This window comes from Pygocentrus nattereri, chromosome 8, assembly GCF_015220715.1.
Source record: "Pygocentrus nattereri isolate fPygNat1 chromosome 8, fPygNat1.pri, whole genome shotgun sequence".
Lineage (NCBI taxonomy): Eukaryota > Metazoa > Chordata > Actinopteri > Characiformes > Serrasalmidae > Pygocentrus > Pygocentrus nattereri.
Window position 1 is genome coordinate 17,845,606 of NC_051218.1, and position 27,565 is coordinate 17,873,170.

The 27,565-nt window shown below is 41.1% G+C and overlaps 1 protein-coding gene across 2 annotated transcripts in view; it reads left to right on the forward strand.

Moving 5' to 3' along the window:
* Positions 1 to 909: 909 nt before the first annotated feature.
* Positions 910 to 27,565, forward strand: part of tenm2 (teneurin transmembrane protein 2) — a 384,812-nt gene continuing 358,156 nt past the window's right edge. For both annotated transcript variants that reach the window (XM_037540529.1, XM_037540530.1), the window contains exon 1: positions 910 to 1,218. The gene's annotated coding sequence lies outside the window, so the exon portion shown is untranslated. The remainder of the gene's footprint in view (positions 1,219 to 27,565) is intronic.

The window sequence follows — 27,565 nt, forward strand, 5'->3', positions numbered from 1 at the left end:
ACACCAGTCAACTGTCCCCATAACATGGAGATGCCTTTCTTTGTTTACTTTGGGTTCCAGTCATTTCTTTTTTCTGCATTTTTTTAATAAGACATTTTTCCATAAGATAAGTTAGATGTCTCCACAAAGTGAAGATGTTCCTGCTTTCCATCATCTGGGGAAGTCTGCACACATGTACGTGCCCATATAAAGATATGAAAGTTTGTATTCTTATCTTTGTAGGGATGTCCTGTAGCTAAACGATGATGTTCTACACTTAACCCCGACAAGTATCTCAAGAACCAGAAACTCTTACAAAAGCTGCGTTTTTAAAAGACATTCTCCAGAAAGAGACCATAATAATAATAATTTCCCAGGGATGATTTGTCAGTGTTAAATGCGCGCCGACACACACACACACACACACACACACACACACACACACATATGTTTGCAGACTCTTGCAGACATAGTGTGATGACGTTTCCGCTTTTCGTCAACCTGAAAGACCTTAAACATGAAGACATAAACATAAAAGTTTGTATTCCTATCTTTACGGGCAGCTGAATGATTGTGCACTTAAGCCCGACAGTGACAAAATAAACTCTTTATATACGACATTTTCCTTAGAAAGACCAAAGACTAATTCATTAGGAATGTTTTGCCCCCATACTTGATAAATACGCGGCGACACACACACACGTGCAGTGTGGTCCTTTCTATCAACCCGGGGACTTCTGGTCCCCACAAAGACCTAAAAACTCGCTGATACATATACACAAGCGTTCGCGCAGTGCCTGCAGAAGCTGCTGTGCAGTGCTGAAGCTGAATGAGCGAGCAGACTGGCTGTGTGTGAATGCTCCTCGCTGAATGGTAGCGTCCGCGCTCCGTCACGCTTTAGCCGCGCTCGCGCACAGCTGCCCCCACAGAGGCTGCGCGCTGCGGACGCGGGAGCTGCTTCACTCTTTTACCTGCTTCTTTTTCTGCTCCTTTACCTCCACCCGCCAGGTCGAGCACTGGACGGGTAAGCCCCGCATGGACGCGTCCCGTCGCCTCACCAACGCGCGCTGCGTATTCCCCTGAGTCGCTGGTTCGCGCCACTCGCTCGCGAGCGAATTTTTAAGGTAAAAAATAAGAAGTAGCTATCGATCGATTCGGCGTTGGAAAAGCAAACCCGAGACAGAGAAAAGTTTCCTGAGGGAAATGAACGCGCTGTGAAAACTACGTTGTCCGGTACAGGTAAGAATTTCTTCACATCTTTCTGTTTTTTCCCCATATTGGCTCGCTGTACTAATGACACTCAGACCCGGACGGGTAGTGCTCGGACTGAGGTCACAGCAAACGACCTGCGTAGCCTAAACACAAACGTATAAACATTCAGACTATTCAAAGCCTAAATATGACTCTGGCTCTGCCTCTTGGTGTCACCATCCTTGTTGTGGATCGTTTTAGTGGGTCTTCCTGCAGGCATATCTCCGGTACCGGCCTGAGTCTGCATTACCGCTGTGTTTTACTACTGACATTGGCTGTGTCTGCTAAAAAAGGCTCGTAAATAGCATCAAAAAAGGCTTCGGCAGCGTCTGTGTGCGCTAACTGCTCCTCTAGCACAGCGGTCCATCTCACAGCAGCGCTCGGCTCATGTGTAGTTGAGAGCAGCGAGCGGTGCTTTATATTTTATGTCCACTCTTGCAGTTTGCTTTTGCTTTCCACAGTTTTGCAGCGAGCCCATTAGCTCCACTTCAGGCTCGGAGCGCACAGAGAGCAAGCCTGTGTGAGATGAGCTCGGTGCTGGGTGACTGTCCGCCTGTGCTGGACCCTTCTAACACACAGCTGAACTGCTCAGAGTGGAAGCTTTTCTCAGCTCACAGGCCAACAGGCGTACACTTAGTGTGTAATGTGTTTTTTCTCTCTCTCTCTCTCTCTCTCTCTCTCTCTCTCTCTCTCTCTCTCTCTCTCTCTCTCTCTCTCTCATACACTCAGTTCAGTTCAACACTGCTCTACTGGCATGTGGATTGATAAGAGTTACATTACTGCCAAAGCAATGAAACTAAACTCAAATAGTTGAGAAAAGGAAGCAAAATAGCATTACAAGTAGTGACATTTTTCATTCATCAAGGTACAGACAATTTAAAAGTCCAATTGTGTACCTTAAATACATTTTCCCAGCTAAAAAGTATGTATTTGTACCTTTTTTATAACTTAATGTTTTAAAGCAGAGCAATAAAATATTAAGCTCGGAGGCGAGACTGGGTGTGGAGTCAGTACAACTTAGAAAATGTAATTTCAATGGATTATGGGACAATTATGTTCCTTGACTAAAAGTTCTGAGATGTACCCTTGAGGGGTACCACCCCAGTGACAAGAGTGGTACTGACCCAATCACAGTTTAGTACCTTTATTTCCGAGTGCGAAGGGAAATGTACTTGCAAGATCATTCAGTCAACAAAAGAAAAGTCTTGAGAGAGCTTTTTTTATTATTATTAGTATTATTTATTTATTTTTTTATAAGTTGATGTTCTGTCTTCAGTGATCCTGGCCACATGTATGTTTAGGTTGTTCTTCTCTTCCAAAACATAGGAGTTTTTCACTATTACCATTTTGTTATAAACCTTGTTTATTGCCATGCGTTCTTCGTTTGAATTGAATAAGCTGGTCGCAAATACTGAGATTTTGTCAGCTGCATTCGTACAAGTTTTCAGCACTGACGTGAACAAATCCTTTTTTTTTATCAGTTTGACTTTTGCTAACTTTGTGGCTGAAAAATGTTTGTTATATTTGTGCACCACGTATTGTGACAGTAAGATTAGTCTTAAAAGCATTTAGTAGCATGCAGACGAGGGCTTGCTTTTTTCGTTGGCCCATGTTGAGAATCCCTGCCCCTATGCATCACCTTAAACAATAGTTTGTGCTTGTTTAATTTGCGTATCAGAAAAATGGCCCTTTATTGACAAAGTATATCTCACATTAAGTGACACAACTCCCTAGCCTCTGCTTCTGAGGCTGCCGCATTCTAAACTCATGCCTTCTCTTTCTGTCTCCCTCCTTTTCCTTGTAGGATTACAGCTCCTGCATCACTCTTATTACAAAAAATGTTCTTGACGGCATTTGCCAACTGATTGTTTAGCTTCGTCTTCGTGTGTCTGTTCGTATTACTCTCTGTAAAAAAAGTTGCTTTGGCTGCATTTGAAACTGTTGCTTTTCAGTGGCGAGTCTGCAGGAGTTAGAGCCGCTGATTGACTGCACCCACTGTTGTGTGCATGCTGCGCCATGCGGAGGAGGCAGTAGATAGAGAGGCCGATGAAGAGATGTCGTTCCCCGCTGGGCCTCGCACTTTTATCCCTGCTTAGTTCTGTATCTCTCCGTCCTCACTTGCTCCCTCCCTCCTCCTGATCCCTTCCTTATGCGCCAGCTCGCATTGTATGCTTCAATTAGTTTAAATATTCAGATGGATGCTGGATAAATAAGTGGAAAAAGGTCCAATAGGATCTCTTACGTCTCCTTTGCTCATTACTGATTCAGACAAATAGCCTGATAAACAGGCTGTGGGCTTACACACACGCACGCACGCAACATTGTGAGGGACTGAAGATTTTGCAGATAAGCCCACAATCCTGTTGACGCCTGCCAAACCTGGTTATTGGGCCCCTCGTCACCAGGTGTGTGTATATGTGTGTGAAAGCCATCCGAGTTGGTGGATTTGCACAGCTCCAAGCCTGGATAACTTACATGAACACACACACATACACAGTTATCTGCAGCCCCAACAGTGAAGGAGCTTTAGTGCTGGACAGCCATGCATGTCACACACAATCCCTCAGCCTGGCCCACTTGGCACTTCATGAGCTCCAACCAGCCTTTGCAGAGCAAGCTGGTCACACTTTTGTGACACTTGCTTTGTGTATGTATATGTGTGTGGCCTTAGCCCCTTAAGCTCACAGAAGATCTCCTGGGCATCCCTGGCCCTAACGTTTTGATTCCCTCAGTGATCTCCAAAAAAACAAGCAGATGCTGTCCTCACATGAGCTTTACTGAACCCAGACATTGTCTGTACATTAAGTGGTATATCAGAGCTCTGGGTAAGAGATGTTCATGCCAGTAAATGCAGCAAATTATCTGTGGGTAGACTCCAGCTCTCACAGCTGTGTCTCAAAATGTGTTTGTGTGTGTCTTTGTTTTTGTATATTTTCAGGACAAAAAGATGTAGAAAGATGTATGGTTCTTGTTGAAGAAACCATAGAAACACATGGAAAACCTACAATGTCAGGACCAAAAATATTGTCCGACTTTATAAAGCACTTTTTAATGAAAGTTACATGTTTTAGTTATTTAAACCTGAACAAGCAAAACCATTTCTATTTGTTGCAAATGTTAGGCTAGGGTTATGTTTAGGGTGAGGCTTAGAAAATCCTTCGTACATATAAAACCATTACTTTTTTATTCTCCTGTAGTTTCCATTTTGGCAGTACAAGTTTATGTTGACCGTGACAATGACCTTATGTCCTGGCATTGTATGAAAACAAACATGCATGTGTTTGTACGTCTTTTCCCTCCTCCACTCTTGTTTGATGCATTTCAGAGCAACAGCCACATCAAAGCATGGCAGAGGCTCGACCCTTCATTCCTCTCTTAAGTTGCAGTGTTTTAGGTTTGTGTACCACTCACTGTTTCCAAGGCTACTGGAGGACGTTCTCTTAGATGTGCTCATGCATTCGTATGTGTATGTGTGTGTGTGTTTGAGTACAAGTAGGCAGTTCTCTACCTGTGCACATAAAGAGCATAGGATCTGGGTTAGCCTGCTGTGTGTACATCTATATGCTCCCCAATAGCACCAGCAGGTGCACATAGAAGCTATCAATCTTCATTACTGTCACATAAGCCTGACCCTATTCAACAAATTATCATTGTTAGGCTAAAATTCTGGCCGGTGTGCACAGGCCCGGAGCTGCAGCTATTGGAGCAGGCGTCCATTTGCAGCGTGCAGAACAGCTGCATCATTATCCCACTCCCCATCCAGCCCCCATGTCCTTCATGCACACTAGCCGTGTGTGAAGGAGAACAGGGAGATATGATAGCCGAGGGGTGTGGGGTCCTTAGAGTGTGTTTTGTGGGTAGGTGAAGGGATGCGGAGTAGTGACCGAGTACAAGAAAGGTGTTGTGTTGGGATGTGATAATGAATGTTGGACGATGGATGCTTTTTATGTGGATGTGATTTCATGTGTGCCACGTTGGGCAGTGGTGTGGACCTGGTGGCCGTAGGCTTGGTACGAGCTGCCAGTATCAATGTATCACCTCTCTTTCCTCACTTGCACGCGGTGGCAGGTCACGGAATGCTGAGGTGTTTCTGTGTTTGTGTATGTGAGAAAGAGAGAGGCAGAATCTGACAGCCTGTGTGTTGGCACCTCAGGAGTATGGCCTCTACCCTCCTGTGCTCTTTGACAGATGCAGGTGCTGATTCCAGCCCAGAGCAGATTAGGAGATTACTGTGGTGCCTGTGTGGGGGTGTTGGACAATAACCTCATGCACTGCCATTCAGAATGTCATATTCATCATTTTTGTTATTTGGAAATCTTGCGTCATACATCTTGTTCTGAAGAGTAATCTTGCATAAAGGACCCGTGTCCATTTTTGTTACTGTGCCTTAAAGACCAGCATCTGTGAACAAGAGCTGTTCTCATCGGCTGCCGTGTTGTGCCTCATTCCAAAAGCAGTCCAGGCTCATAGACTGTGTGAGGCTAAACTGCTGCAGGCTGAATAGGTGTATAAATGTAATGTTATGGTTTGTTTTTGCAGCTTAGTTTCCATATATGGACTGTGTGGACTGTGGAACAAAGGATATTATATGTGGAGTAAAAACTAGTGATCTAAAAAGTTAAGAACGATGGGCTTCATTTACCAGTATCTTCCTAAGTTTTTTCTTAAATGTGTTTGTGAGAGAGGTCCTAGGGAAAGGGTTTAAATAATAAAAAAGGTGGTTTCAGATGTTCAAAGTGCTGATAGACAGCTGCTCATCTGGAATCTGCTCCATTTTGCATTTTTAGAGCAGGACAATGATAATTTCACAGCTACTAAGTAGTCCACTTCTGTACTGCAGCCATAACTAGCTGATTTGCTAACTCTACTTGACATCCCACAGTGTAACCCTATAGCTCAGCTTTACTTTGATTCCTGGTAACTAGGTCAGAGTGTCAAACCAAAGACCTAGACGCCTTAGCCTTAAGTACTACATAATCCAGCCACTCTCGCAGCCTTTCTTTCCACACTTTTCCCTGCACTAAGCACTGCAAAGCCCCACCAGGCACTCACCTGGCCAGTCTTCAGAACAGAGCCAGGTCTGCATTACACTGAGACGGAATGGAGACCAGCATGCCCTGCCACAAGGGAGCAGTAAGCTTTAACAGGCCCTCACACTGATTAGGAGAGTCAGGCGATCACGCTGACCTTTCAGATCTGGGCCGTTGTGTGTACAAGCGTGTTTACGTGTGTGTGTGTGTGTGTGTGTGTGTGTGTTTAGAGCAAGGAAAGAGGGAGTCCCTGATTGATGGAGTCTTATTGCGAGGGTAAACTTGATGCCGGGCTGGCCATGGCCCAGCAGTCTATCTTCACCCCACATCACACAGGAACAGCCTCACAGGCATCCGTCACCGGCCCGCCCCACTTTTCCCCTCCCTGATGGCCATAGCTGCGTACTGAGTTACAGCAGGGCTTCCCAAAAACCCCATCACTGCACCATTCCTAGCAATGCGTGTCCTCTTTCAGAGAAACTTTATGCCCAAATGAATTCAATTCAGTTAAATTTTATTTATTAGGTGTGTAAATCTCTGACGTCATGCCAGTTTGATTCTATTACGCTTTGGGAAACAATCCAGTGCATCATCAGATGTCACATCTCTCACTGATTTAATTATTTCTGATTCAAAATTATTTTTAAAAATACACTGAATACACAAATGTGACTGGAACAGCTATTTAAATAGTAGTAGGCAACAGTCTTTTTTACTTTTAAACATTTGAAAATAAGTTCAGAAAAGTGATTGCATGTTTGTGCATCAAATATTGTTGTCATCAATTGCAGTGTTCTAAAATCAGTTAAGCCAGATTGTCAGCCTCAGGTGCATCCCAGTCCATCAGAACATATTTAAGTACATTTTGCACTTTTTTAATAGTGACAGGAAAAGCTCCCAAGGAGCATGTAGAGACAATGAAAAAGTGAACCTTTCTTAAGATAGCAGAATTATCAGGGCCCCCAAATGGTCAAAAGTTTTGCTCTAACACCACACCTGTACTAGGTATTCAGTGTTCTTAATGTGTTAGTTCTGGGTTAGAGCAAAGATATGGATTGACTGGGGGGCCCTGAGGACTGGTTTGAGAACCAAGGTATGAGAAAACCGGTGAATTATGTTTGTCAGAAATGGATCTGGTAGACTACCAGTTGTTGTAAATTATACAGTGGTCTAAATGAAAACATGGTAGGTACCTTAGTGAAATATAATGGCAGGTGCACAACATCGAGAAACAGTTTAGGAGTTATAAATAATATCAGAAAAGCTTTATAACCAAGTCAGCTGTGTGGGGTCCTGTGAAAAACAAAATGTCTGTAATTAATTACAGTAATTAAACCATAAATGGCTCAACCTATACCCCACATGCACAGCTGAAGAAGGTATAATAATATTTTGGCAAAGGTATAGAGACTGTTTTTGGCCAAATCTCCCTCGCTTCATCTTCTAGTCTATTGTGTGAGAGCAGGTTCTGCTTTAGCATCCTCCCACCTGTCCTTGCAGTAGGATCCACAGGCTCAGCAGAGGACTTGACGGTAATTGCAGTGCTTGGGGCCTGGCACTTCACCTTGGATTACACTTGCATTTTTTTGGTGTTTCTGCTGGAGAGAGGAACATAAGGGAGTGGGCAGCTGCTATTAAACACATCTACTTGGCGGCTGAGGGAGAGCTTTAGCTCAGTGCCTTAAATGTCCCATCACTGAGATCTTTGCTGGGGCGGACAGACACTGTCTGCCAGAATAGAGCACAGACTGGTAACACAGTGGTTTTTTAGGTGTTAAGGTTCAAGAGTTCATGTTCTTTACTGTAATTTTGTGAGTTTCAACTACATCTTTAGCATATGGTTGTAATATGAGAAGAGATTGTGTGTCTGTAGAAGAAGAGAAAACTCAGTAATGGGGCTGGTGTTTTGGGTGGCTTCTAATTCAAGCTAGAAGGCCAGACAATCTTTGATAAACATAGATATAACTAAGGAATGGGGAGTAGTGGGGTGCAGGAAACAGAAGGTAGAGACAGGAATTTTTAGGAAGTCCGACAGAAAATAAGAGGAGCTTTAGACATAGTCCAGCTGCCAAAATTTTTAAATATTTTTCATTTGAAAATGAGTATTAAAATACATACATTGGACTATAGGCATAGAGCTATGAAGTGCATAAGATGGACAAAATACAGAACAAATGGATACAAATAATAATAATAATTGTAATAAAATTAAACTCCACAACCCAGAATGTGTTGGTTTGTGTTAGAGAGTGCAGGTTTTGCCCCTTAGTTAGAGGCCGGGATCACATAACATCTCAGGAGGTTTTTTACAATGGTAGTTAAGTACACATAGAGAAGACTTAAACCCTCTCACATATAAAGTGTTTTTCCTGTTCTTTTGAAAGAAAGTAATGTTCGATAAACTAAGTCATGATATACAGCAGAGATTATCTGAAGTGAGGTCAGATCTCCACACGAGCAGTAGCTGAACATTTGATTAGGTTTAAGTGTGCTGTCATTTACAGATAATAGACTGTGGAGAAGCATGGGGAATTAAAGTCTGTTTAACCTGGGATAATGTACTGTACGTGCAGTTAAAATGTACTTGAGATGTACTTCAGTGAAGAGAGCCACAGTTTAGTTTGTTCTGTCTCTACACTTGCTGTTCCTAACTGTCTCTCAGAGGTTGCATGCATGAGAGGAAGAGGGTGAAGGGGAAAGATGAGAGAGAAAAAGAGAGGGAGAGAGAAGGACACGGAGAGAAAGACAGAGAGAGAGAGGTCAGCTCTGATGATTTATGGCTATGATGCTGCATTCCAGCACAAAATGATTAATCTCTGCTGGGAACACTTCAGGAGTACGAGTTTAACCTCTGCTTCCCTCCCCCGAAACACACACACAGACACACACACACACCACTGACATAGATGAAATGAATCCAAGGACTGTGAAAGACATGCTTCACCTGTGTATTTATGTATATATAGTTCTTAGAGAGAAATAGATCCAAAGAGAGAAATAAACATTACTACAAACCTCCTTGTTCTGAACATGAACACAAGCGATGACCTGTCGCTGAGAATCTGAAGGGCTCTGCTCTAATGGCTGTATTGCGGAGCTTCTGAAACACTTCCACAATGATCCTTCCTCATACACACCCACAGATAGACAAGGCTTGGTGAGAGCAAGAGTCAGCACTGCTTCACTGGCCTGTGGGTTTGAGGTGTTAAAAGCTTCAATATGGTGTTTTGCAGAAAGAGTGTAACACATGCCTGGCTGGAATGTGCCAGATCCTGCCAGAATTTATTGTGTGCTGGGGCTAGGGGATACAATGATACGCTATCATTAATTTGGTAAATTACCTCACAACATGCTTGCAGGTATCTAGACTAATACATACCCGACGTAACTATCTGTATGGTTTCCTGTTTGTCTTTGCCATTTTCTGTACCTGCCCTTGGTCCCCTCCATGGATCTGCTCCTTTATTATCTTCTCCACCTCTGTCTAGTCTGTAGCCTGCCTTTTTGTCATTGCTTTCAGGTACTTTTTTTGTCTGTGTTTAGAGTTTATATACCTTATATGGCTTTTTAACCTTTGCTGCTTGCCCTGCACTGTTTCTTGTCATTCTGCCTTGCTCTGTTTTTTGCTGTTATGTTTCTTTTATAGTTTGAGTTCAGCGTTTTTAGTTTATTTCCTAATTTATTTCCTAGTTTATTTCTCAGATTTTTATTATTATTTGTTGTAGTCCCATTGTGCTGGTTTTGCCACTTCCATTGTTTTTGGACCTGCTCACCATTCCTGCCAGCATCTTGACTTCTGCCTCCTTAACTTTTGTACTACTGGACAAGCTTGTTTTCTTTTTGGCCTAATTTAAAAGGCTAACTGATAAATACAATATGTCATTCATTAATCATTATCACAGTGTTGACCTTTGCAATAATGGTGGCTGAAATATGCCTTTTAACCAGTCTGAAATGTTTTTTTATTGTTAGCTTTGGGCATCCTAACATATTGCACTTGAGTTGTTTTAATCAGTCAGGATACTTATATGATGCATTGATCATAAATGTTGTTCAAACTAATGAAATCCATACTTTTCTTTGTCCCTGTGTGGATTCGCTGTTATGTTTTTCATGTATTTCTCAGAACATCTCAATATGTAGCAGCATAATTACAGTAAAGTCATACCGTCCACATTTTTCAGCCTTTTTGTGTGCTACAGTTGACAACTGCCTGCTGGTCCTGCGGATTTCTTCCACTGGGACTTGTGTTTGAACTGCCACTCTTTGCCTTTACTGCATCTTTGTACATCTTTATACAAATGTACAACTGTGCCTCTCCAACCTGAAAAACCATTACAAGAAAGAATAAACATTTTAAAGGTGTTTGATTCATGTGAATCATTCTTGGGTTATATTAGCGTGCTGCCTCGTTTGCTTGTGTCTAGACACTTTGTCTCTTTGATTTCCTCTCATTTTACTACCCACCCACACAGAAAGAGGTGAAAGGAGTGCTTCTTTATTTTGCTCTGCAGATCTTGTGGGAAGAGTGTGAGCCTTAATTTCCTCATGTTTTCTGCAGTTTATCAATGGCATTGATATTGTTTACTTCTATTTTCTTCCTGTCACTTGTTCTTTCATTGTTTGTTTCTTTCTTATACCACAGCTCCTATGACCCCTTAAACCCTAAGCACCACAGCTTAAGCACCTAAGCATCACAATTTCCTGTTCTAATAACTACATAACATATATTAGGTTAATCATACTTACTGTGGTTTAAGGGGTTAATCATCTGAGTTGTTGTTCTGTACAATGTTTGTGTGCTCACTAGCTAACAATTCCCATGAATTCTTCATTTATAATGTATGACTGTCTTGTGGTCAACCAGTTTCCTGTTGCAGTAGATCACATTCAGGCCACAGAGAGAGAGGGAGAATGAGAGAGTTAGAGAGAGAGAGAGAGAGAGAGAGAGAGAGAGAGAGAGAGAGAGAGAGAGAGAGAGAGAGAAAGATCATATTAGTCAAATATATTTTCTGGTTTGTGAACAGGTGTGATTGTTTATATTTATTGATGCATGTGCGTCAGTATGAGCATGCACCAGGTGTTGTGCAGACAGTTAATCCAGTGTGTGTGTTTAAGAGTGTGAGTCTGTGTGTTTTGGTGTGAACTGGAGATCAGAACACAGGGAAAACTTCATCTCATTCTGTCGTTCAAGCACAGAAACCTGTTTGACCATTCATTCCTCTCCTCTCCTCTCCTCTTGTTCTTTCCAGGGGGCTCCTCTCCCTCCCCTCTTTTCCCTACCTGCAATGTGTAAAAGCTGCCTAAACAAACCTAATTAGCTCATTAAGAGCCAGTCTTAGCTACCTCCTGGGCTTTATCCCCATGTGCTATATACTGCTAAACATCATGGCTGAGTGATTCGTGCAGTGGGAGGGGTGGTAATTACAGCAGCGGCTTCCAGTAGCTCCACCTTTTTCAGGAGAGGAGTTGCTGCTCTCCCCACTCCCTCAAACCCTCCCTTCCCACCTTCCAATCACCCCCCACCACCAGTCTTCCATTACAGAACACACTGATGTTAAATAGGAGATTGGTATCATTAAATTCACATTAAGCAGGCTGTAAAATATTGATATGGGAAGCATGCGGTGGTTTGATTTTGGTGCCGAAAAAAGGTAAAGAGCATTTCAAAGAGACACAGAGGAGCATCGTTGAATGTTAATGCCTCTATTATCACTGATGACAGCATATTGGAATAGTTTTTTGTTTTTGTTTTTGCCATTCATCACAATCTTCAGCTTGGCGGATTTTGCTTGTGATACAGTAGAGAAGATGAGTTTTGAAAGTTTTATGGTATATGTGTTTGTGGTTTGTACACAGAAATATCTCTCACTGTGACATGCAGTACAAGCATGTCAAACTTTTAAAAATAATCTTTAAGGTGCTGAAGTGCATATTTAAAGGTCCCCTTTTTGCTCCCCTTTACAGCTGACTCTCCCATCTGTTCATATTAGTGTTGTGATCTGTTCACTAAGCAGTCCGTCACTTAAGTGTATCAGCAGTTTTTGAGGTGGCATGATAAGTTGTTTCCCTACCTATACCAATACTGATACTCAAAGCTTGAACATCTGCCGATGCCAATACCGGTCATCCTTTTTTTTTTTCTTCTTTAAAACTAAATGTTGTAATGTTAATCTAAGTAGATGTATTTCATCATTGTATTAATGTTTAGGTATCAGCACTGGCAGATATGTAAATATAAAATATTGGCGGTGACCCCTCGCATATTGGTGCATCCCCAGGTATTTCTAAATTTGTTATGAGATTAGATCTAAATCCATTGGATAAAATGCCAGTTTCCCAGGATTTTAGTCCATTCATAAGCTGAATTCCCACCCAGCTTCTCCTCTTTATGTGATGAAGCTTGCCTCCATTAGCAAATTTAGGGATTACAGAGGGAAAAGACATAATCTAATCCCACATCTGTGGTGCCATTCTAACTCCACTTGATGAGGCTGTGAGGGAGTGAATAGATTAAATTCCATCTCTTATTATAATCTGATTTGCTCTAAGACTTTACTGTTCATATTTAGATATGTAACATTCTAGTGGAGCTCAGCATACAACTACCATTTGTCTGTCTGAAAGTGTTTGGTTCCTCCACGGGCCTTCCATCAAAGCATTTCTAGCACAGCGCTACGCTGTATGTCTGTGTATGTGTATCTGTATGTGTGTATGTAAATGCGTCTACTTGTTTGTAAAGTGTTTAATACCCTGGATTTGAATTAAATGAACAGGTGAGGCAAGTCTTCCATCATTGGGTCAGGGTGCGTGTATGTGTTTGTTTCTGTTTGCTTTTATGTGTGTATAACTCATTCGATTGTTCTAAATCAAGATTTAGATCTGCTTGTTTGGGATTGAAATGGTGAGCAGCGCGATCGTATGCTGGTCAATATATGGATGTGTAGGTATAGTATTAAAATGGATGGGCCAGTAGACTCCATTTAAAGCTTGGGCTGCTTGTCTGCTTGCAAAATGGCTATTTCTGAACAGGTCCTATTGAATTTTCATGCCGATCGATTTCAATATTCGCTGACAATGGTGCTTTTTTGCTGAATGCTTTGTGTCACGTATATAGCTGGTCATCTATCTCTCTGTAGATTCATTGCATATGAAATAAGCCTATGTGTTTGTTCTTGCCATTCTACTCTCTGGCCACACTACTTCCAGTGTGTGTGTATGGCCAGACTTGGGCCAGACTGGGTTTAATGTCTGTATTGATCCGCTGCTTCCAGGCATTTTCTGTCCCTTACCCGGCAGAGCCGCGCAATTGTAGCAGGCCAAATCTTTCATTCTCGCTTTGTCCTCTATCATTATAGCCGTCTAGTCTGTCCCATTTTGCAGGCAGCTTCAAGACGTTAATCTGGCCTTGATCCCACTCACAGTATGGGCATTCTTTTAATGCCCATACCAATTTAAATGGTCATGCTGTCAGATATACTTGTCTCTGTGGCTAAAACAGTTTGAAACAGCAACATTTCGCATTCCTCTTTTACGTGCTTTACATACCATAAAGTGTCATTGTAGATTTCTGTCTTCGGCCAGTGTGATGTCGTGACACATCATGAAGCTGACCTCACCATCGCTCTGTCAGAGCTCTGAAGTAAAATTAAAAATTAATCCATGCAGTTAAGTCACCCAAGGTTAATGAATTATGAATTGCTGCTAATCTATACAGGATCAAATTGGAGCTATTGTTAATGCACTTTTCTGTTAATTGTATTTTAATGCAGTCCAAGGGAATCAATTCGACCTCTATGTTTAGTCTTTGTCCGGGCTGAACTCTATACATTATAATACTCATATGCTGGATCAGTATAGAGGTATGTAGGAGAACTGACTCAATTGTTTTGGAATCTGACAGCATTCACTACTACATTTTTCTAGATGTTACTTGCTCGTTTTTAGTTTTGCACATGCAAGACAAACTTGCCTGCTAGTAGACAAACATGTAAAATGATTTTTCTGTACATCAAGACACCTGTGAGTCCTATAAAACTTACACCTCTTAATTACACTTATGTGGACAGAAATAGAGAGTCTATTTATGTGTATGGTTATGATTGCTTCTTAGCAACATCACTTATCTGTTCCTAAGAGGCCACATGGAAATCATGAACTGTAGAACACTCCTAAAAGATTTAGATCAGTTTTCCAGGTTTACACCACAAGGTCATATCAGTCATTGTTGTTGTTGTTGTTTTTTTTTTTTGTTTTTGTTTTTTTTTTTTATTTAGTTTCTCCCAGTTTTCTTATTTAAACTCTGCTGTCATGTAGGTGACAGGTTTGCATTTGTGTTTGTTATTTGAATTATTGCAGAGCAGAACAATGCAAAGGGACAATGATGAAAGATAATTCAATCTTAGTGTTTCAGTAATGACCTTGTTGAACTGTGTCAGGCTGGATCGGGTGCAGTTGAGTGAACCAAATACTGACAATGAAAAGTGGTTCTATTTCAGAGACTGTGCTGATGCAAGGTTTTGGTGTGGCATAGTTTGAATACAAATGCTGTACTGCAGTGCGTGGGCTAAATAAATATTCTGCATAAGTTGCCTAAAATAAATAGCCTTCAAGCAAGTAAAACTGAAATAAAATAGTAGCCCTATTATATTTCCATTCATTGCATTTTTGTGCAGGCCATATTTGCATTTGAATGCAGTTATCTCCACCACACTTATGAATTAGATGTTTCAGTAGATCCCACAAAGCATAAATCACATACAGTTTATTTGATTACTCTATGGAATATAAAGATAAGTTGAGATTGTCCATTGATGCAAAAATAAAACCACTTTTGCCTATGGAAGTAAAGTTTTTTTGCAATTGAATTTAACCCATTTAAGCTTCATTATAAAACCTGAAAATATTTTAAAATTTTTCGCGCATTGTTTCTGTAACGTGGCTCCATTCTTACCTGTGCATCTTAATGCGTTTTTTTAACCATAAATGGAAGTAAAAGGGCGGGAATATGGTAATTCATCACTGTGTGCGTGCCCTTGCCACTTTACACCCAGCTGAAATTTATCAACAGACGAGGCCATTTACACTCCAATCAGTGCTTTCCACACCTTTGATAAATCCCACTCTATGTTTTGTGCTATGCTTTTTAAGCTCCACTTTTGATAAATGAAGCCTGGCATATTCCTGAACAAAACCAATATATAACGCATGAACTTCACACAGGAAAGTTTTCTTTGTGAATTTACACTGAAATGCATGTGTTTGCATGGTAAGTGGTTTATTGTCGTTGCTCTGCTTTATTGTCCTGTAATTTAGTTTAACATTCAGATATGTAAGGGCCCCTATGTCAGGAGAATAATGAGGCCTTTGATGGCATGAGAGCATCCAGACTCTGAAGTCAGTCCTTTGCTCAATAAAGCTCAAGTACACAGGTGAAGCCTGGGATAAACTGATCTAATGTGATGTATTGATAATCCTGCAGGTCTCTCTTAGTGATAGATTACTCCAGGTCTCACTGGGGCAGGAGGCTTTGCTAAATGTACACACAGCCTGTCCCAGTACACATGCTACATTCTTTAGGTTCTACTCTGGCATATGATGTATACTGCTTGTTCAGATCATGCAAATAAGTATAATGTCACTTTCATATCAAAACTTTGTAACTTAGTTTTTTTCTACTTTTTGTAATGACATTTGAAAGCTGCCTTTTACTGTATAAGGACATTTTAAGTTAAACAGACTAACAGAAATGGTTCAGGAAAAAAGTATCTTGCTACATAAATGTAGTCTATCAGCCAAAACATGTTTGATGCCAAAATCATGTCATGTCTTAAAACCACATCAACAAGTGTTACATAAGCATATGGTTTAGTTGAGTTGATGGAAGTTTTGGAAACATGCTTACTATTATTTATTGACTTTGTATGCAGTGTTAATCTTATAGCACTAGTGTTGAACCAAAGAAGGAAAATTTGGACACCAAACATGTCTTTGCTGATTGACTATATGTGCAGGAAAATAATAATAAAATTTTTTCTCCAAACTCATTCCTGTAATGATACATTTTTCCTTCTATAAAGTGTGCGTGTGTGTGCGTGTGTGAGAGAGAGAGAGAGAGAGAGAGAGAGAGAGCAGGCTGGTGGGTGGTAAGACTGTTGTGGGATTTGTCAGATTAACAAGACCGCCTTTGGTGTCAGTTCAGGGTCAGGCAGCCTGTACTTTATGCCCTGCTATATATAATATCATTACACTTTGCACTTTATATTTGGTTCCTTATCTGACTTGTTTTAATGCATTACTCTCACCTTTTAGAGCAAATAGTACTGCTTAGTGTTACCTCTACTCACGTAAAACATCTGTTTACCTTTATATTGTGCAGATTTAGATATTCAGCTGTCTTACCCTTCTTTGCTGTCTATTGCTGCCTATTCTAAGTTCAAGGAATTTTTTTTTATGTCTGGCTTGCTATTCTTCTCAGCATTCATATGTTGCGGGCTTAGTAGGCCAGCAGGTCATTTAGTCTATGTATGTGTGTGTGATCTGTGCTAGCTTGCTTTGCTGCAGCTGTCAGGGGGATGAGAGGAGAAGCAGGAGGGCTACAGCGGCCGTCAGATCAGATCGGATCAGATCAGATCGAATCACAGAGGAACGTGTCCAGCCTCACACTGTCGAGTGCTGGCCTGCATTAGTGTGTGGCTCCACAGTGTATGCATTTTTGCCTGGCCTGGAGAGATGCAGTAATAGGCCTCAGAGTAGAACACAGGTCTGTTCAGTTCTAAGCTAAGCAGATTTCTAAGCAGATGTAGTGTACATTTTTCAAAAGATTCTTTAGAATTAGACAGCTTTAGTACAGAGGATGGTTTCTCTTTGAGCTGTTCTACATAAACAGAATTTATAAATGTTTACAATATGTCGCAGTGTAATTTGACAGTGATTAGTGATTGCAGAGGACTGTTCAGAAAAAAATGATTTCATTGGACTGCATATAAATATTGTCAATGTCAGACTATTTAAACAATTGATAAATAGCTAAATATATACTAATGTTGATTGCATGTCAAGCTGTATTGCAGTGTCTGACCCCAAGGTCATCTTTTCACTCAGTAGTCCATCTTTAGATCCAGTAGAATAATGGAGAGAGAGAGGGAGAGCGCAAAAAAGGCTGTGAAAGGCAGGGAAAGAATGAACGGTCAGAAAGATAAGTAGTAATCACTGGACTCTCCAGTGAATGAGACCAAACCCCTAGATGACTTCAGGCTGCATGACTGAAAGGCTCTTTGGCAGAGATGGAGGAATTCTTCTTAACAATGAGGTACACGGACATGTGAGTGTATTCATATCACTAAACAAAGCCTGAGTCTCAAGTAAATGCTTCTGTTTGATCATTCAGTATTCAGCATTGCTATCTGCATACATTATAAATGATTGCAAAGCATACCTAGAATGTTCAGCATCCACTTGTATGGGTGGGAGGGTACATGTGCTGTTATTTTAAAATAGCAGTATAAAACATGTACTTAGTCTATATGTGATTAAACAGTGACTGTTCACCTTTAGAGTTATTAGTTTTGTTTTGCTATACTCTTTAGATATAATTAAGGAAATATAGCTTTGTACAGATTTAATTACACATTTGTTTTGTTTGAATTCTGTATAGACAGGTTTGAGTATGCATTTATGACTTCTTCCATTTGTTTCAGTCCTAATGACAAAAACAAACTGTTAAACAAGACTGTACATACAATAGTAACTGTTCATTCAAATTCAAGTCATAATAAAATACCCCCTCTTTAATATATACAAATGTGGTGAAGAATCCTCACTTCTGACCGAATCTCTGCTTTTTTCAGCAGTAACCGTAATTTGTAAGCATTCTCTTTTGCAGTACTGTTCTGCAAAAATTATTTTGGTCCAATCCCATTTCTTATTTTTACCCCTACCTCTTGTTTTTGAGTGTAACCCTCCCCCTTGAAACTGGGACCCCTGGAAACCCTATGAAATGGGACAACCCTTCAAGAACCAAGTACATCATTAGTTGTCGTCTCAATGACTTTTATGTAAACAGACGAGACCAGGTTTTCCAGTCATTTCCAATATGCCGCCTCCAGCTGTGGTGATCTCACTTGTGTATCACATGACAGGACAGGTGAATCATATTTAAAATAGCCTGAAAAAATAATCAGGACAACTTTTCCTGCTTTGTCTCCATACTATAGCAATGATGGTATGTCACACTGACATTTGCCATTTATCCGAAGGAGACTGAAAAGCATGGACGCTTACGATTCATTCACAACTTCAGTTTTACACACCAGTCAATCAAACGAGTCACTGAGTAAATGAGAGCACACACAAAAAACATTACTTCGTTAACAGCTACTAGCGCTGTTCTGTAGGCAACTCTGCCAGTCTCCAGTGACAAATACTGCTTAAATACATTTAGAGCATCATATGCCTTCAAAGAGAGGGATGACATTTATTATCGCCACCAAGAATTCTTTGGTGATATGAAGCTAAACTTAGCTTTCTAATCGCCAGCTTCATTATCGAATTTTCCCGTTCCACCTTAAATGGTGCAGCAACCTCAGGTACCAGAACGGCTGCACCATTTAAGGTGGAATGGGAAATTTCGCTTCACCCTACCCCTCCATCTCAACAACAATTAGGACAACCCCTACACATGAATGTGCAAAACAGAGGGGTAGGGCTAAGTGTTAAGGGCAAGGGGTGAAATGGGATTGGGCCTTGGTGTTTAAACTTAACTTAGACAGACAGGTTATTTATGTTTTTTAACAAACTAATGTAAAAATATTGACACTGATTTTTCTTTTTGTTTTGTTAACTTACTGTCTTGTATTGTTCCAAAGTTTTGAGGCAGGCAAGTTACTTTTTTTGAGATGAATATATCTTTTTATGAGGTATATGAGGCAGAGAGATGGGCCTTGTGTATTTCTCCATGTGAGGGAGCCCTGCCATGGCCTTCACTGTGTAAATCGGCTTCAAAGCATGGCTGCAGGTGTGCTGCTCTGAGGTTAGCCCCCCACTCCTGGCCTTTCTCCATAGTGTATCTCACTGGGCTCTTGCTTCAGGTTCTGCTACTAATATAAAAAGTTTAATATAAACTCAGACAATAGACCAGAAAAAGCATTTGCTGAGTAGCAATCAACAAGCAATAGAGACTTTTAATTTATAGTGAAAATAAACCAACTAGCCTTTACATACTTCTTTCTCATATGCATTCAAATATTTAGCATAAGGATTTGGTCAGGGCTTTTACAAGTGTCTGGCAGTTTATGAGCGTGCTCATAGTGTTTTTTTCAAATGTGGCATTGTTGAAAGTGCTGGAGGGCTTCTGCATTAGAATCCATTCTGGGGTTAGCAGAAAGAGTGAAGCTAAATGAAGCCAGTCAGGAGAGGTAGTAGGGACAGCCTTTAGTCCAAACTTTAAATGTAACCTTCGACCTTGGCTCATACGGCAGCTAATGGTGCCGTCAGTCAGCCTCAGTGCTGCTTGGATAAGAGCCAGTTGGGACAGCTTAGTGAGATTGTCTACTTCACTCAAGTCAATCAGCCTACTCCCTTAATATTCACTCTGTCCTCAACATGCAATATATATGTGTGTGTATGTGTGTGTGTGTGTATACAGTTCGCTCATACTGGCGACTGGATATTCAACATAGCACCTCATGGAAAAGAACTCTCTGAGGATGTGAGAAATAGAATTGTTGCTATATACAAAGATGGCATAGGCCAAAAATAGATGCATGAGTGATGCCAGCATTGCTGCAGAGGTTGAAAAAGTGGGAGGTCAGCCTATCAGTGCTCAGGCCATACGCCGCACAATGCATCAACCTGGTCTGCATGGCCGTCGTCCCAGAAGGAAGCCTCTTCTGAAGCTGATGGACAAGAATGCCTGCAAACAGTTTGCTGAAGACAAGCAGTCCGAGAAAACTAATGAAACAAATGATGAAAACTAATGAATGATAGAACAATAGTTGAGTGAGTGACAAAGCTGGAATCAAACCTATTCTGTGGTGCAATCACATTGGTACTTTGCTCCGCTTGCAAAGGCCTCAAAGACTCCCAATTGTTGCTGCTGGCCTGAGGTCATACCTCCTCCCAAGCAGATATGCTGCTCCCAAGTCTGCAGGATATTTAATTTTGAGATGTGATATTAGGTTAGACACATTTCTTGGGAGATTCATGTTTTTTTCCCCACAAATGTGGCATATTGCCTCGTTCAAATTCGTCGACTGCCCCTTGCTGTCTGATGTGCACTAATGTGCACTAATAGGCAGCATAACATTTGGATTAGGAACTAGATACGTGGCCATGGCTTATTTGAATAATGTCACCCAGCTAGCATCAACTGTATGGGCAATGCCACTTAAGAGAAGTGTGTTCGCTGTAAGCATTTGCACCTAAAATCTCTAAATGTTTGTTATGCTTTTGTTTTTTTATGTCTGTGAATTGTGTGTTTATGTATTTAATTGAATGCTGTCTGTAGATATCACAACTGTTCAGGAATAGAAATAACACAAAGAAATCCACCATATGTATATATATATTCATGGGTGAAGCTGAAGTGACCAGCAACTGAAAAGGTTTGTTTCTCCAGAACTCCTTGAACATAGGATGGTCAATTATAACTTAACAGTAATTATTGTGTTTATTTCATCTCACATGTCATATGCACTTCTGTAACTTTAATCAGCAAAATAAAATGCAAAAAAAGGTAAATTGCAGTGATTAATGTAACAACCTCAACCCATGATCTATTGGCTGCTCACCAGATTCAACACCCACATTCCCTATACCATTGATGCATATTAAAACAGAGTACTCTTGAACCAAAAAAACATGAACAACCCCTTTCCCCTCTCAGGCTTAGTCAAGTTACATCTTTTTAAATGTATCTGTGAAGTTAGTCATGCTGATCTCTGATTCCAGTGAATTAGCAAAATGTCCATGAAAGGAAGACTGTAGTTAATATTTCATTAAGCCTTTGATATAGAACCAATGCCATCAGTGGCCATGGGATACTTAAAGGCATCTGCCTATGAAATTGAGATAAAGGGGGTGTAAAGCTACAGCCAGGGGGAGAGGGTTGCTGAAGAATGAGAAATATGAGTTTCATGTCAAGGCAGCACTGGTGCTTTATGGTAAATACAGCATTGCCTTCTGCGCTGGCTGGAAGGCAGGATTGACATAAGGTGCTCTGCTGTTGTTTACTGCTATTAACCACAGGAAGACACCGCACACACACAAGCCAGATACGGTTTCCCTTTGGCACTTTGGTGAATATTCCAAGAATAAACTGGGAAAAAAAACATGCAGTAGGCTTTTTAGGACTATATCAAAACATATGTGAACTTCATCTTTGCGAAAAGGTTATGAATTATAAGCTAAGATTGTGAATCATGTTTTTGTTGGTATCGCTTAAAACATGTTTTGATGTGTTTATCACTTCAGTAATGCCTGTCTGAGTCTAAATATGTTTCTTCATTGCTTACACGGAGGTGTGAAACTCGTATGGTGGCCATATTTTGTGGGTGGGGGTGTTTTGGGTGGGTGGCAGTGCAGAAAACTGGATTTAACTGGATTTCTCTTTTGTAAAAAGCACCTGCTTTCCGTTAATGCTGTGCATAGTCCAGGGCAATTGATTCCTTTAGTTACTGAGTAATCTATTGATTATTTGGCAGTTAATCAAGTAATCTGTTTTAAAGGGCCAAATAATGAAAATTAACTTAAATGAACAATAAAAGGCTAAAATACTTTTAAAATACTAATTACTGCTTTATTTTAAGATGACAAACTAGATAAACAAGAAGATGTATAAAACAAAAATGAACAAGAAGATAAACAAAACACTCTGTGCTAAAAATTGTATATAAATGGATGTGTCTGCTAGGCCCTTTTTCTTACTGTAAAGAAGACCAGTAAGAGAGTTAAAAAATAAGCATTATCAAGCAAATAGGCAACTGATCATTGCTGAATAAACAATCAGTTTTATTCTGTAAAATTATTTGAGTAATTGTGTTTAATTGAGTAATTATGTCAGCCTTTAAATAGTTTTCACTAGAAATGCAAGCGAGGTTTATAGTAGGCAGGACCTGCCCTGTGTGTGTCTGCTTGTTTATGTCTCTGATTGTTTGTTGGTGCTTATTTGACATCACAGAGGACTCTAGTACACCCCCCCCTTTCAGCTACAGAAAACAATGATTTTGATTGTAGGATTAAATACCAGGATCTTTATGCTGCAAATCCTTTATTACAACCAAATCCTCTGCTGAATTGGGCTGCATTTGGCCTAACATAATTAATTTACCAGGCTGAGCTGCAATTTTATTTAAAAACAGAAGCTTCACACAACACCACCGGGCTCCCTTAAGTCAAAACTATTTCATTTGGACGGAGTGTGTTCTTGGTCTTCATTATATTACCCCACATCCAATCGGATCATGGGATTATATGTCTGCATGGATGTTTTTTTCTTTCCCTGCGCATCACTACAGCCTATATCGCACTGCCTCAGCATGCATGGCAAAGCTCCTTAGAGCCACTGCAGAATACAGAGGCTGGATTGGATTGGGCTACAGTGTAATGTAGTCAGCTCTTTCAGGACGCCCCTGCGTAGTGCGTTGAGATGTTTTAAAGTGATTTCAGTAATGCGGGCGCTTACGCTAGGCTTTCTGCAGTGTGAGCTGTATGCTCCACTGACTACTTACTGGAGGTGAGAAAGGCTAGCCAGCATGCATCAGCAGCGTGTGTGTGTGTGTGTTTGTGTGTGCTTTTTGAGGCAATGTGTGTTTCCAATTTGCACTGAAGAGTGCTCTTGACATAAAATATGTACTGAACCCACTGAGCACAAGGCCCAGCTCTTTTGTTTCTCGCTCAACAAAGCACATGAACACCCAACAGGCATGCACTCCTCACCACTCGAGCAAGAAACTGTTAGCTTTTTGAACTGTGCAAAGACCCGGACGTGAAAAACTCATTACAAATGCATAGTGCTGCTTTGTTTAAGCAGCCCCAGTCTTCTCATATTTTCCCTGCATATCAATGCCACTTATGACTCCCGCAAGGTTAAGCAGACAATCTTCAGCTGCTGGAATTTCACGTCAAGCCGTGTGTGTGTGTGTGTGGACGTGTGTGTGTGTGTGTGTGTGTGTATGCGCTTGTGCGTGTGTGTGTGTGCGCTTGTGCGTGTGTGTGTGTGTGTGTGTGTGTGCGTTTGTGTGTGTGTGCGTATGCACTTGTGCCTGTGTTTGTGTGTGCGTGTGTGTATATGTGCTTGTGCGTGTGTGTGTGTGTGTGCGTGCATTTTTATGTGTGCGTTTGTGTGTGTGTGCGTATGCGCTCATGCCTGTGTGTGTGTGTGTGTGTGTGCGCGCACAGGAAGGGGGCTGGTGTGGGGGGTGTCACACTCCTCTGGGTTTGATGTGATGTCAGCAGTGTGCTGGGAAGGTTTCTTTCTGATTAAAATGATGATTTATTGGTTGATGTTGGAGTTGCTCCCTGAATGCAGCTTAAATGAAGTCTTCCAAAATGAGCTCTTTTCCCCGTTTCAGAGAAGATCTCATAATATATAGCTAACCCTTAAATATGAGGAATGTGTCAGTCAAACAAGACTCCCTGAGGCAGTGCCCAACTTCCTTTGTCACGTGTACACGGGGTGCCTAATTATATCCATTCTGGTACCATTTTAACTGGAGCCCTTCTGTAGCTGTCTGACTGGGTCTTTGATTTTCCCGAGTGTTACATATTGAGGGTATTGTTATTTGAATTCCCCTCAGAGCACTTGCTCTACCCTTTTACAATCAGGAGAACACTGGGAGTCGAGCCTCAACAGTTGTAATGAAAGTGAATTTATGGTCCCCTTCCACTCCCGCAATGAGCGTCTTACCCATTTCAGTTGCTGGAGGTGGCACTTTCTTTTCAGGTTCTACGGGGCAGAATGATGAGCAAGCTCTTTGACATGCATGTCCTAATGCTGACATTGTTCACTAATCAAAAGGTTTTTATGTATTAGTGAGCAGACACATGCATAGAGGCTGCCCACATGTCTGCCCTCTGACCGAGATGTATAATCAATGAATGAATCAAGCCCTCACATGTTTGACACGTACGGCCTATTCATCTTCTCACACTCTGTGGGCATATGAGTGTGTGTGAGTGTTTGGTTCACCTAGTCCTTGCTGTGTATGAATATGGAAAGGCCCTGGTAAAGGTCAATTCTTCTCTAGTGTGGAGAAGTTTGCTATTGCATGAACAAGTCAGTGAAGTACGTCACAATTAGCCTCATTCTTACAGCAGCCAAGGGAAGTTCAAATTAAACTATTTTGTCTGATTGTTTTCTGATCTCACAAGTTAAGTATTTTTGCTAAGATTAGCTGTCAGTAACCTTAGCGCTAGCTAGATAATCTTTCTTACTCTTACTACAATAGTCTACTAGGCTTTAAATTCAACACTGTAGATGCAATGTTCATTCAAGTTACTGAATCCGCTTTTAAAAACAATTTTACAAATAAAGGTGCCCAACAAGGGTGAAATGACCAAATGAAAGAACCACATTTTTGTTCCCTGGATGGTTCTTTAGAACTATTTTTGTTAGAGATTAACAAAAAAAAAATTAAAAGGCATCCACATAATTTAAAGGAACAGTACACATAAGCCTAGAACTGTTTAGGAATCTTTATTTTTAAGAGTATATGTACCCTTTGAGGTACTTTTGAAGACTCGCTTGTTCATTTTTGATGATTTTTATTGCTGGATTTTATTGCTGGTAATTACCAACTATTTTGCATACAGCATCACCAGATCTCCTGATGATTCTCTTCCACTGGAGAACCCTATATGAGACACTCCTTATTTAACTATATGCCAGCAATACAGGCTGAATTGTTGTATGTGAACACAAAAATCATAATGATTAGAATAACAAAAACAAGCAAAATAAATCCAGACCCAAACTTTTGCATGAGAATAATTTAATAAAAACACAAACACTTTTTACTGTAAAATATATTTTTTATATAAAATATAAATATGAAATTATATCGGCCAATAATAGTTATTAGTTGTTATAGTTATTATAATTGTTAACCCTCTTAAATCAGTACCACCACAATATTTAAATATTTTTTAGGGTTGCTTCCACCCTGTGTGACATAAGAAACAAAACATCTACAGTAACAATAAGTTAGTTTATTTTAGAAAAGCACTGAAGATGCTCCTTTACATAAAGTAAACTACCTGAAAGGACCTGGAACATGTTTTATATGTCTTTTGGGGCTTGGCACTAGGCATAAAAGCCATTTCAATATGGCTGTATTCTTGACCTTTATTCTTTTTCTCTCAGTGCGTCTCTGTGGCTGTTACAGGTTTATTCTGTAAATTCCATTATGGATATCTCTGGAGAAACTGGCCTAGTCTTGATGCACAGTCTATTTTGCAAACAGAGGCGAAAACTGCTAAATTGGGACATCTAAAGCTCAGGTTGAGTGTGTTTGGCAGCTTTTGGCTCTGGTCCTAAGAGCAGGCTCGCCGCTCGGCCGGCATTAGCGCAGAGTGTTTAGCTGCTGCTGGACGAGGGAGGCAGATTTAACACGCAGCAACTCTTTGTGGAGAGATGGCCAAGCTGTGGCACAGAGGTGGTATCAATTATGAAGGCAGTGTGTGGTTGGAAAGTGCTGGGCTTATGAATAAAGCAGGCAGGGGATTTTCTTATGTGGAGGTAGTCTATCCCGCTGGATCAGCCTTGCTGACTAGGGCTGCTTTCTCTCTGGGGGTTTTGGTCACCTGAGTGTAAACATCTGATGTGAAAGGTGTCCCACAGAGGAGGAGCTGTCACCGCAGGACATCCTGCGGCCCCTTTGACTGTGTATGTGCTGAAATGTACATACACACACACACACACACTCACTCACTCACTCACTCACTCTCTCTCTCTCTCTCTCTCTCTCTCTCTCTCTCTCTCTCTCTCTCTCTCTCACACTCACACTCACAGTCACACACACACACCCACACACTCTCATACTTAACAACACACGCAGAATCGTCCCACAGCCTCAGGCTACACAATACAACACAGAGATGTTGTCTCCTCCTGTTCCCTTACTGCTACTGCCCCAGCGGACAATAAAACACCTGGTGTCTCTCGACCTCTCTCCCTTTCTCTCCCGTCGAGTTTACGCCTCAAGTAGCAGCGCTTCTCCCAGCCACTCTTGTTCTCTGCGTCCTGTTTGCTCTTCTTGCCTTTCATTCAAATTTACCTTTCATTCACTGCTCCCCTCCCCTACAATATCTCTTCAAATACCGCACATATTGCTGGCCACATTGTAAGTGAACAGTCACCAAGGGTGCTCAGCAGAGCATAGGCCACTCTCCAGCTCAGAACAGACCTGCGGTCCACAGTGTAGGTAAGATTATAAGTCCCTGAGGCGGTGCTATCCTTCCCCGCTGTTCCTATAATGAGTTTCAGTCCTCCTTTTCGAGCCCTGGTGAGAAGGGAAGTGCACTTATGGAAGGACGCAAAGACTCTGCCTGTGATGTAGAACGTGCTAAAAGCCAGACCAGGCGAGTCCTCTGTAATTGTCTGGAGTTGAGAGGCTGGCGCAGGGAGCAATCTAATTGTTTCCCTGTTTAACTGAGTGACTCCATCAATATCCATTAGCACTGTAGATTGCAGGTGTGACGGTGCTTAATTCGCCTTCTGGTTGGAGGAGGAGGGGGGTTATCTGACCTGGTGTTAAAACATTATCATTCCGCAGAGGTACAGTCAGTCTTGGTGCAACTTCCCCTGACGTATGTCTGGTGTGTTCGCTGCTGTCCAGCCTGTTGCCTTCTGTGCTGCCTTTAATGCCTCACTGCTTACCTTATTGAAATAACCAGTGAAATTCTATCAAAAAATGTGAACTAAAGCTTTCAATCAATTTTACAAATGCAAGAGGAGATATTGTTTTAGAATTTGATTTGATGATTATATATACTGTTCTAAGAGTTTTAATACACCAGTACTCAAGGAGGTCTCTTTTTGTCTCCCTTGCATACCGCTCTGCACACTCTTTGAACAAGTTTGATTTTGAACTGTTTGATCTGTTACCAGCTACCTTTATGATTGCAGTCCTTGTCGTTTACACACAGTGCAAAAGAATATCATTAGCATGCTCTGGATTGTGGAAGCTGATGAGTGTCTCCATTTGGTTTGGTATGCGTGTGGATTTTGTGTGTGTTGCCTTTTGTTGCTCTTTAGAGTGACATTTCTGCCCTCAACTGGATTCACTCTAGAACAACACGGCTCAAAG